The sequence below is a fragment of the Pieris napi genome, chromosome 19, assembly GCF_905475465.1.
Source record: "Pieris napi chromosome 19, ilPieNapi1.2, whole genome shotgun sequence".
Taxonomy (NCBI): domain Eukaryota; kingdom Metazoa; phylum Arthropoda; class Insecta; order Lepidoptera; family Pieridae; genus Pieris; species Pieris napi.
Window position 1 is genome coordinate 6,496,256 of NC_062252.1, and position 12,751 is coordinate 6,509,006.

Sequence of the window (12,751 nt, forward strand, 5' to 3'; positions counted from 1 at the left end):
TGTGTTAAAAAAACACATCTTTCGGGACAGCGCCCGTTGTACTCATAAAAGAGCACCAGCACTAAGGCTGTCAGGACTATGCCTGATATGTGTTAAAAAAACACATCTTTCAAGTCAGCACCCGTAACACTCTCAAAAGAGCTCCAGCACTAAGGCTGTGTCAGGGACTGCGCCTGATTAATGTTCATTCAGGTCAGCACCCGTAACACTCTCAAAAGAGCTCCAGCACTAAGGCTGTGTCAGGGACTGCGCTTGATTTGTGTTAAAAAAACACATCTTTCGGGACAGCGCCCGTTGTACTCATAAAAGAGCACCAGCACTAAGGCTGTCAGGACTATGCCTGATATGTGTTAAAAAAACACATCTTTCAAGTCAGCACCCGTAACACTCTCAAAAGAGCTCCAGCACTAAGGCTGTGTCAGGGACTGCGCCTGATTAATGTTCATTCAGGTCAGCACCCGTAACACTCTCAAAAGAGCTCCAGCACTAAGGCTGTGTCAGGGACTGCGCTTGATTTGTGTTAAAAAAACACATCTTTCGGGACAGCGCCCGTTGTACTCATAAAAGAGCACCAGCACTAAGGCTGTCAGGACTATGCCTGATATGTGTTAAAAAAACACATCTTTCAAGTCAGCACCCGTAACACTCTCAAAAGAGCTCCAGCACTAAGGCTGTGTCAGGGACTGCGCCTGATTAATGTTCATTCAGGTCAGCACCCGTAACACTCTCAAAAGAGCTCCAGCACTAAGGCTGTGTCAGGGACTGCGCTTGATTTGTGTTAAAAAAACACATCTTTCGGGACAGCGCCCGTTGTACTCATAAAAGAGCACCAGCACTAAGGCTGTCAGGACTATGCCTGATATGTGTTAAAAAAACACATCTTTCAAGTCAGCACCCGTAACACTCTCAAAAGAGCTCCAGCACTAAGGCTGTGTCAGGGACTGCGCCTGATTAATGTTCATTCAGGTCAGCACCCGTAACACTCTCAAAAGAGCTCCAGCACTAAGGCTGTGTCAGGGACTGCGCTTGATTTGTGTTAAAAAAACACATCTTTCGGGACAGCGCCCGTTGTACTCATAAAAGAGCACCAGCACTAAGGCTGTCAGGACTATGCCTGATATGTGTTAAAAAAACACATCTTTCAAGTCAGCACCCGTAACACTCTCAAAAGAGCTCCAGCACTAAGGCTGTGTCAGGGACTGCGCCTGATTAATGTTCATTCAGGTCAGCACCCGTAACACTCTCAAAAGAGCTCCAGCACTAAGGCTGTGTCAGGGACTGCGCTTGATTTGTGTTAAAAAAACACATCTTTCGGGACAGCGCCCGTTGTACTCATAAAAGAGCACCAGCACTAAGGCTGTCAGGACTATGCCTGATATGTGTTAAAAAAACACATCTTTCAAGTCAGCACCCGTAACACTCTCAAAAGAGCTCCAGCACTAAGGCTGTGTCAGGGACTGCGCCTGATTAATGTTCATTCAGGTCAGCACCCGTAACACTCTCAAAAGAGCTCCAGCACTAAGGCTGTGTCAGGGACTGCGCTTGATTTGTGTTAAAAAAACACATCTTTCGGGACAGCGCCCGTTGTACTCATAAAAGAGCACCAGCACTAAGGCTGTCAGGACTATGCCTGATATGTGTTAAAAAAGCACATCTTTCAAGTCAGCACCCGTAACACTCTCAAAAGAGCTCCAGCACTAAGGCTGTGTCAGGGACTGCGCCTGATTAATGTTCATTCAGGTCAGCACCCGTAACACTCTCAAAAGAGCTCCAGCACTAAGGCTGTGTCAGGGACTGCGCTTGATTTGTGTTAAAAAAACACATCTTTCGGGACAGCGCCCGTTGTACTCATAAAAGAGCACCAGCACTAAGGCTGTCAGGACTATGCCTGATATGTGTTAAAAAAACACATCTTTCAAGTCAGCACCCGTAACACTCTCAAAAGAGCTCCAGCACTAAGGCTGTGTCAGGGACTGCGCCTGATTAATGTTCATTCAGGTCAGCACCCGTAACACTCTCAAAAGAGCTCCAGCACTAAGGCTGTGTCAGGGACTGCGCTTGATTTGTGTTAAAAAAACACATCTTTCGGGACAGCGCCCGTTGTACTCATAAAAGAGCACCAGCACTAAGGCTGTCAGGACTATGCCTGATATGTGTTAAAAAAACACATCTTTCAAGTCAGCACCCGTAACACTCTCAAAAGAGCTCCAGCACTAAGGCTGTGTCAGGGACTGCGCCTGATTAATGTTCATTCAGGTCAGCACCCGTAACACTCTCAAAAGAGCTCCAGCACTAAGGCTGTGTCAGGGACTGCGCTTGATTTGTGTTAAAAAAACACATCTTTCGGGACAGCGCCCGTTGTACTCATAAAAGAGCACCAGCACTAAGGCTGTCAGGACTATGCCTGATATGTGTTAAAAAAACACATCTTTCAAGTCAGCACCCGTAACACTCTCAAAAGAGCTCCAGCACTAAGGCTGTGTCAGGGACTGCGCCTGATTAATGTTCATTCAGGTCAGCACCCGTAACACTCTCAAAAGAGCTCCAGCACTAAGGCTGTGTCAGGGACTGCGCTTGATTTGTGTTAAAAAAACACATCTTTCGGGACAGCGCCCGTTGTACTCATAAAAGAGCACCAGCACTAAGGCTGTCAGGACTATGCCTGATATGTGTTAAAAAAACACATCTTTCAAGTCAGCACCCGTAACACTCTCAAAAGAGCTCCAGCACTAAGGCTGTGTCAGGGACTGCGCCTGATTAATGTTCATTCAGGTCAGCACCCGTAACACTCTCAAAAGAGCTCCAGCACTAAGGCTGTGTCAGGGACTGCGCTTGATTTGTGTTAAAAAAACACATCTTTCGGGACAGCGCCCGTTGTACTCATAAAAGAGCACCAGCACTAAGGCTGTCAGAACTATGCCTGATATGTGTTAAAAAAACACATCTTTCAAGTCAGCACCCGTAACACTCTCAAAAGAGCTCCAGCACTAAGGCTGTGTCAGGGACTGCGCCTGATTAATGTTCATTCAGGTCAGCACCCGTAACACTCTCAAAAGAGCTCCAGCACTAAGGCTGTGTCAGGGACTGCGCTTGATTTGTGTTAAAAAAACACATCTTTCGGGACAGCGCCCGTTGTACTCATAAAAGAGCACCAGCACTAAGGCTGTCAGGACTATGCCTGATATGTGTTAAAAAAACACATCTTTCAAGTCAGCACCCGTAACACTCTCAAAAGAGCTCCAGCACTAAGGCTGTGTCAGGGACTGCGCCTGATTAATGTTCATTCAGGTCAGCACCCGTAACACTCTCAAAAGAGCTCCAGCACTAAGGCTGTGTCAGGGACTGCGCTTGATTTGTGTTAAAAAAACACATCTTTCGGGACAGCGCCCGTTGTACTCATAAAAGAGCACCAGCACTAAGGCTGTCAGGACTATGCCTGATATGTGTTAAAAAAACACATCTTTCAAGTCAGCACCCGTAACACTCTCAAAAGAGCTCCAGCACTAAGGCTGTGTCAGGGACTGCGCCTGATTAATGTTCATTCAGGTCAGCACCCGTAACACTCTCAAAAGAGCTCCAGCACTAAGGCTGTGTCAGGGACTGCGCTTGATTTGTGTTAAAAAAACACATCTTTCGGGACAGCGCCCGTTGTACTCATAAAAGAGCACCAGCACTAAGGCTGTCAGGACTATGCCTGATATGTGTTAAAAAAACACATCTTTCAAGTCAGCACCCGTAACACTCTCAAAAGAGCTCCAGCACTAAGGCTGTGTCAGGGACTGCGCCTGATTAATGTTCATTCAGGTCAGCACCCGTAACACTCTCAAAAGAGCTCCAGCACTAAGGCTGTGTCAGGGACTGCGCTTGATTTGTGTTAAAAAAACACATCTTTCGGGACAGCGCCCGTTGTACTCATAAAAGAGCACCAGCACTAAGGCTGTCAGGACTATGCCTGATATGTGTTAAAAAAACACATCTTTCAAGTCAGCACCCGTAACACTCTCAAAAGAGCTCCAGCACTAAGGCTGTGTCAGGGACTGCGCCTGATTAATGTTCATTCAGGTCAGCACCCGTAACACTCTCAAAAGAGCTCCAGCACTAAGGCTGTGTCAGGGACTGCGCTTGATTTGTGTTAAAAAAACACATCTTTCGGGACAGCGCCCGTTGTACTCATAAAAGAGCACCAGCACTAAGGCTGTCAGAACTATGCCTGATATGTGTTAAAAAAACACATCTTTCAAGTCAGCACCCGTAACACTCTCAAAAGAGCTCCAGCACTAAGGCTGTGTCAGGGACTGCGCCTGATTAATGTTCATTCAGGTCAGCACCCGTAACACTCTCAAAAGAGCTCCAGCACTAAGGCTGACGGGGCTTCCCCTGATTTATGTTATTTTAACATATCTTTCAGGCCAGAACCCGTAACACACTCTCAAAAGAGCTCCAGCACTAAGGCTGACGGGACTGCGCCGGATTTATGTTATTTCAACATATCTTTCAGGACAGAACCCGTAACACACTCTCAAAAGAGCTCCAGCACTAAGGTCGCCTGATTTATGTTATTTCAACATATCTTTCAGGTAGGCACCCGTAACACTCTCAAAAGAGCTCCAGCACTAAGTTTGACGGGGCTTCGCCTGATTTATGTTATTTCAACATATCTTTCTGGTAGGCACCCGTAACACACTTTCAAAAGAGCTCCAGCACTAAGGCTGACGGGACTGCGCCTGATTTATGTTATTTCAACATATCTTTCAGGCCAGAACCCGTAACACACTCTCAAAAGAGCTCCAGCACTAAGGCTGTGTCAGGGACTGCGCCTGATTTGTGTTCTTTCAACACATCTTTCAGGTTTGCACCCATAACACTCTCAAAAGAGCTCCAGCACTAAGGCTGTGTCAGGGACTGCACCTGATTTGTGTTCTTTCAGGCCAGAACCCGTAACACACTCTCAAAAGAGCTCCAGCACTAAAGCTGACGGGGCTTCGCCTGATTTATGTTATTTCAACATATCTTTCAGGTAGGCACCCGTAACGCACCTGTAACACACTCTTAAAAGAGCTCCAGCACTAAGGCTGACGGGGCTTCGCCTGATTTATGTTATTTCAACATATCTTTCAGGTAGGCACCCGTAACACACTCTCAAAAGAGCTCCAGCACTAAGGCTGACGGGACTGCGCCTGATTTATGTTATTTCAACATATCTTTCAGGCCAGAACCCGTAACACACTCTCAAAAGAGCTCCAGCACTAAGGCTGTGTCAGGGACTGCGCCTGATTTGTGTTCTTTCAACACATCTTTCAGGTTTGCACCCATAACACTCTCAAAAGAGCTCCAGCACTAAGGCTGTGTCAGGGACTGCACCTGATTTGTGTTCTTTCAGGCCAGAACCCGTAACACACTCTCAAAAGAGCTCCAGCACTAAAGCTGACGGGGCTTCGCCTGATTTATGTTATTTCAACATATCTTTCAGGTAGGCACCCGTAACGCACCTGTAACACACTCTTAAAAGAGCTCCAGCACTAAGGCTGACGGGGCTTCGCCTGATTTATGTTATTTCAACATATCTTTCAGGTAGGCACCCGTAACGCACCTGTAACACACTCTCAAAAGAGCTCCAGCACTAAGGCTGACGGGGCTTCGCCTGATTTATGTTATTTTAACATATCTTTCAGGCCAGAACCCGTAACACACTCTCAAAAGAGCTCCAGCACTAAGGCTGACGGGGCTTCCCCTGATTTATGTTATTTTAACATATCTTTCAGACCAGAACCCGTAACACACTCTCAAAAGAGCTCCAGCACTAAGGCTGACGGGGCTTCGCCTGATTTATGTTATTTCAACATATCTTTCAGGTAGGCACCCGTAACACACTCTCAAAAGAGCTCCAGCACTAAGGCTGACGGGACTGCGCCTGATTTATGTTATTTCAACATATCTTTCAGGCCAGAACCCGTAACACACTCTCAAAAGAGCTCCAGCACTAAGGCTGACGGGGCTTCGCCTGATTTATGTTATTTCAACATATCTTTCAAGTAGGCACCCGTAACACACTCTCAAAAGAGCTCCAGCACTAAGGCTGACGGGGCTTCCCCTGATTTATGTTATTTTAACATATCTTTCAGGCCAGAACCCGTAACACACTCTCAAAAGAGCTCCAGCACTAAGGCTGACGGGGCTTCGCCTGATTTATGTTATTTCAACATATCTTTCAGGTAGGCACCCGTAACACACTCTCAAAAGAGCTCCAGCACTAAGGCTGACGGGACTGCGCCTGATTTAAGTTATTTCATCATATCTTTCAGGCCAGAACCCGTAACACTCTCAAAAGAGCTCCAGCACTAAGGCTGACGGGGCTTCGCCTGAATTATGTTATTTCAACATATCTTTCAGGTAGGCACCCGTAACACACTCTCAAAAGAGCTCCAGCACTAAGGCTGACGGGGCTTCCCCTGATTTATGTTATTTTAACATATCTTTCAGGTAGGCACCCGTAACACACTCTCAAAAGAGCTCCAGCACTAAGGCTGACGGGACTGCGCCTGATTTATGTTATTTCAACATATCTTTCAGGCCAGAACCCGTAACACACTCTCAAAAGAGCTCCAGCACTAAGGCTGACGGGACTGCGCCTGATTTATGTTATTTCAACATATCGTTCAGGCCAGAACCCGTAACACACTCTCAAAAGAGCTCCAGCACTAAGGCTGACGGGGCTTCGCCTGATTTATGTTATTTCAACATATCTTTCAGGTAGGCACCCGTAACACACTCTCAAAAGAGCTCCAGCACTAAGGCTGACGGGGCTTCCCCTGATTTATGTTATTTTAACATATCTTTCAGGTAGGCACCCGTAACACACTCTCAAAAGAGCTCCAGCACTAAGGCTGACGGGGCTTCGCCTGATTTATGTTATTTCAACATATCTTTCAGGTAGGCACACGTAACACACTCTCAAAAGAGCTCCAGCACTAAGGCTGACGGGGCTTCCCCTGATTTATGTTATTTTAACATATCTTTCAGGTAGGCACCCGTAACACACTCTCAAAAGAGCTCCAGCACTAAGGCTGACGGGGCTTCCCCTGATTTATGTTATTTTAACATATCTTTCAGACCAGAACCCGTAACACACTCTCAAAAGAGCTCCAGCACTAAGGCTGACGGGGCTTCGCCTGATTTATGTTATTTCAACATATCTTTCAGGTAGGCACCCGTAACACACTCTCAAAAGAGCTCCAGCACTAAGACTGACGGGACTGCGCCTGATTTATGTTATTTCAACATATCTTTCAGGCCAGAACCCGTAACACACTCTCAAAAGAGCTCCAGCACTAAGGCTGACGGGGCTTCGCCTGATTTATGTTATTTCAACATATCTTTCAGGTAGGCACCCGTAACACACTCTCAAAAGAGCTCCAGCACTAAGGCTGACGGGGCTTCCCCTGATTTATGTTATTTTAACATATCTTTCAGGTAGGCACCCGTAACACACTCTCAAAAGAGCTCCAGCACTAAGGCTGACGGGGCTTCCCCTGATTTATGTTATTTTAACATATCTTTCAGGTAGGCACCCGTAACACACTCTCAAAAGAGCTCCAGCACTAAGGCTGTGTCAGGGACTGCGCCTGATTTGTGTTCTTTCAGGTTTGCACCCATAACACTCTCAAAAGAGCTCCAGAACTAAGGCTGTGTCAGGGACTGCGCCTGATTTGTGTTCTTTCAGGTTTGCACCCATAACACTCTCAAAAGAGCTCCAGCACTAAGGCTGTGTCAGGACCTGCGCCTGATTTGTGTTCTTTCAACACATCTTTCAGGTTTGCACCCATAACACTCTCAAAAGAGCTCCAGCACTAAGGCTGTGTCAGGGACTGCGCCTGATTTGTGTTCTTTCAGGTTTGCACCCATAACACTCTCAAAAGAGCTCCAGCACTAAGGCTGTGTCAGGGACTGCGCCTGATTTGTGTTCTTTCAGGTTTGCACCCATAACACTCTCAAAAGAGCTCCAGCACTAAGGCTGTGTCAGGACCTGCGCCTGATTTGTGTTCTTTCAACACATCTTTCAGGTTTGCACCCATAACACTCTCAAAAGAGCTCCAGCACTAAGGCTGCCTACGCACTGGCGACCATGGTCGCCGCGACCTGGCCGCGGCGGCCAGTGAATTCTGGACTTTATATGGCCATCGCTATAGCCCCTACGCACTTAGCGGCCAGCGACCAGCGGCCACCGTTGGCCGCGGCGTCTAATTTGATGCGACGCGATTTTCACATTTGATGTCCGCATGTCGCGCTTGCCTACGCACCAGCGACCATGGTCGCGGCGGCCTGGCCGCGTCTATGGTCGCCAGTGCGTAGGCTGCCTAAGGCTGTGTCAGGGACTGCGCCTGATTTGTGTTCTTTCAGGTCAGCATCCATAACACTCTTAAAAGAGCTCCAGCACTAAGGCTGTGTCAGGGACTGCGCCTGATTTGTGTTCTTTCAACACATCTTTCAGGTTTGCACCCATAACACTCTCAAAAGAGCTCCAGCACTAAGGCTGTGTCAGGGACTGCGCCTGATTTGTGTTCTTTCAGGTCAGCATCCATAACACTCTCAAAAGAGCTCCAGCACTAAGGCTGTGTCAGGGACTGCGCCTGATTTGTGTTCTTTCAGGTCAGCATCCATAACACTCTTAAAAGAGCTCCAGCACTAAGGCTGTGTCAGGGACTGCGCCTGATTTGTGTTCTTTCAACACATCTTTCAGGTTTGCACTCTCAAAAGAGCTCCAGCACTAAGGCTGTGTCAGGGACTGCGCCTGATTTGTGTTCTTTCAACACATCTTTCAGGTTTGCACCCATAACACTCTCAAAAGAGCTCCAGCACTAAGGCTGTGTCAGGGACTGCGCCTGATTGGTGTTCTTTCAGGTCAGCATCCATAACACTATTAAAAGAGCTCCAGCACTAAGGCTGTGTCAGGGACTGCGCCTGATTTGTGTTCTTTCAGGTCAGCATCCATAACATTCTTAAAAGAGCTCCAGCACTAAGGCTGTGTCAGGGACTGCGCCTGATTTGTGTTCTTTCAACACATCTTTCAGGTTTGCACTCTCAAAAGAGCTCCAGCACTAAGGCTGTGTCAGGGACTGCGCCTGATTTGTGTTCTTTCAGGTTTGCACCCATAACACTCTCAAAAGAGCTCCAGCACTAAGGCTGTGTCAGGACCTGCGCCTGATTTGTGTTCTTTCAACACATCTTTCAGGTTTGCACCCATAACACTCTCAAAAGAGCTCCAGCACTAAGGCTGAGTCAGGGACTGCGCCTGATTTGTGTTCTTTCAGGTCAGCATCCATAACACTCTTAAAAGAGCTCCAGCACTAAGGGTGTGTCAGGGACTGCGCCTGATTTGTGTTCTTTCAACACATCTCTCAGGTTTGCACCCATAACACTCTCAAAAGAGCTCCAGCACTAAGGCTGTGTCAGGGACTGCGCCTGATTTGTGTTCTTTCAACACATCTTTCAGGTTTGCACCCATAACACTCTCAAAAGAGCTCCAGCACTAAGGCTGACGGGGCTTCGCCTGATTTATGTTATTTCAACATATCTTTCAGATAGGCACCCGTAACGAACCCGTAACACACTCTTAAAAGAGCTCCAGCACTAAGGCTGTGTCAGGGACTGCGCCTGATTTGTGTTCTTTCAGGTTTCACAAAAAAAATGATAAAATAGAAATTAATAATTAAAAAAAATACAATTAAAATACTTACATACTCATACGGCCTCTCCTAACCGTGCACCATCCTCGGATTCACTGGTGATCTCTTCTTCGGGAGAACGGCATCTTGCTCGCCATGGTCACCAATATGTGGTTCGTTAGTTCTTGAGGAAGCAGAAGGATCCGTACACGCAGCTAAAGGCTCACCAACGTCATCGGGGTATTCGTCATCGCAATCTGTGCAAAAGTAATCCTGTTAGTTAATCACGACGACATTTCGTTAGTGCCTAGTCTATCCTACATCACGCATCCAAGGCCCTCATACAAAATCGCACTATCACAATATTAGTTAACACTTCACTTTTAAAAACCACCGAATTAAAATAAAACAAAACGTACTCACAGTATGCGGCCTCAACACCAACCACTTGTCTTGTCAACGTCCGAGCAACAACAGAGCGCGTGGCACACTGAGGCCCTTCTTTTATAGAAGGCGGGTGGGGATCGAAACCACCCACTATGATTTCTGCTTATATCTATTTATTTATTAAGCTTACAACATCACACACAGTACAAAATCTACTAATTATTTTACGAAATCATACATCTGAAATGTGTGACAATTAATGTAAACATAAGTTTCCCAAAGAAAATTTAAATAGAGATTAAAAATTTAAAAAAAATACAATAAAATACTTACATGCTTTTGCGGCCTCTCCTGACCGTGCACTGTCCTCGGATGCACTGGTGATCTCTTCTTCAGGAGAACGGCATCTTGCTCGCCATAGTCACCAATATGTGGTTCGTGTGTTCTTGAGGAAGCAGAAGTGTACACGCAGCTAAAGGCTCACCAACGTCATCGGGGTATTCGTCCTCGCAATCTGTGCAACATTAATCCTGTTAGTTAATCACGACGACATTACGTTAGTGCCTAGTCTATCATACATCACGCATCCAAGGCCCTCATACAAAATCGCACTATCACAATATTAGTTAACACTTCACTTTTAAAAACCACCGAATTAAAATAAAACAAAACGTACTCACAGTATGCGGCCTCAACACCAACCACTTGTCTTGTCAACGTCCGAGCAACAACAGAGCACGTGGCACACTGAGGCCCTTCTTTTATAGAAGGCTGGTGGGGATCGAAAGCACCCACTATGATTTCTGCTTATATCTATTTATTTATTAAGCTTACAACATCACACACAGTACAAAATCTACTAATTATTTTACGAAATCTTACATCTGAAATGTGTGACAATTAATGTAAACATAAGTTTCCCAAAGAAAATTTAAATAGAAATTAAAAATTTAAAAAAAATACAAAAAAATACAATTAAGTACTTACATGCTTATACGGCCTCTCCTGATCGTGCACCGTCCTCGAATGCACTGGTGATCTCTTCTACAGTAGAACGGCATCTTGCTCGCCATAGTCACCAATATGTGGTTCGTGTGTTCTTGAGGAAGCAGAAGTGTACACGCAGCTAAAGGCTCACCAACGTCATCGGGGTATTCGTCCTCGCAATCTGTGGAACATTAATCCTGTTAGTTAATCACGACGACATTACGTTAGTGCCTAGTCTATCATACATCACGCATCCAAGGCCCTCATACAAAATCGCACTATCACAATATTAGTTAACACTTCACTTTTAAAAACCACCGAATTAAAATAAAACAAAACGTACTCACAGTATGCGGCCTCAACACCAACCACTTGTCTTGGCAACGTCCGAGCAACAACAGAGCACGTGGCACACTGAGGCCCTTCTTTTATAGAAGGCGGGTGGGGATCGAAACCACCCACTATGATTTCTGCTTATATCTATTTATTTATTAAGCTTACAACATCACACACAGTACAAAATCTACTAATTATTTTACGAAATCTTACATCTGAAATGAGTGAAAATTAATGTTAACATAAGTTTCCCAAAGAAAATTTAAATAGAAATTAAAAAATAAAAAAAAATACAAAAAAATACAATTAAGTACTTACATGCTTATACGGCCTCTCCTGATCGTGCACCGTCCTCGAATGCACTGGTGATCTCTTCTACAGGAGAACGGCATCTTGCTCGCCATAGTCACCAATATGTGGTTCGTGTGTTCTTGAGGAAGCAGAAGGATCAGTACACGCAGCTAAGGGCACACCAACGTCATCGGGGTATTCGTCATCGCAATCTGTGCAAAAGTAATCCTGTTAGTTAATCACGACGACATTTCGTTAGTGCCTAGTCTATCATACATCACGCATCCAAGGCCCTCATACAAAATCGCACTATCACATTATTAGTTAACACTTCACTTTTAAAAACCACCGAATTAAAATAAAACAAAACGTACTCACAGTATGCGGCCTCAACACCAACCACTTGTCTTGTCAACGTCCGAGCAACAACAGAGCACGTGGCACACTGAGGCCCTTCTTTTATAGAAGGCGGGTGGGGATCGAAACCACCCACTATGATTTCTGCTTATATCTATTTATTTATTAAGCTTACAACATCACACACAGTACAAAATCTACTAATTATTTTACGAAATCTTACATCTGAAATGTGTGACAATTAATGTAAACATAAGTTTCCAAAAGAAAATTTAAATAGAGATTAAAAATTTAAAAAAAATACAATAAAATACTTACATGCTTTTGCGGCCTCTCCTGACCGTGCACCATCCTCGGATGCACTGGTGATCTCTTCTTCAGGAGAACGGCATCTTGCTCGCCATAGTCACCAATATGTGGTTCGTGTGTTCTTGAGGAAGCAGAAGTGTACACGCAGCTAAAGGCTCACCAACGTCATCGGGGTATTCGTCCTCGCAATCTGTGCAACATTAATCCTGTTAGTTAATCACGACGACATTACGTTAGTGCCTAGTCTATCATACATCACGCATCCAAGGCCCTCATACAAAATCGCACTATCACAATATTAGTTAACACTTCACTTTTAAAAACCACCGAATTAAAATAAAACAAAACGTACTCACAGTATGCGGCCTCAACACCAACCACTTGTCTTGTCAACGTCCGAGCAACAACAGAGCACGTGGCAC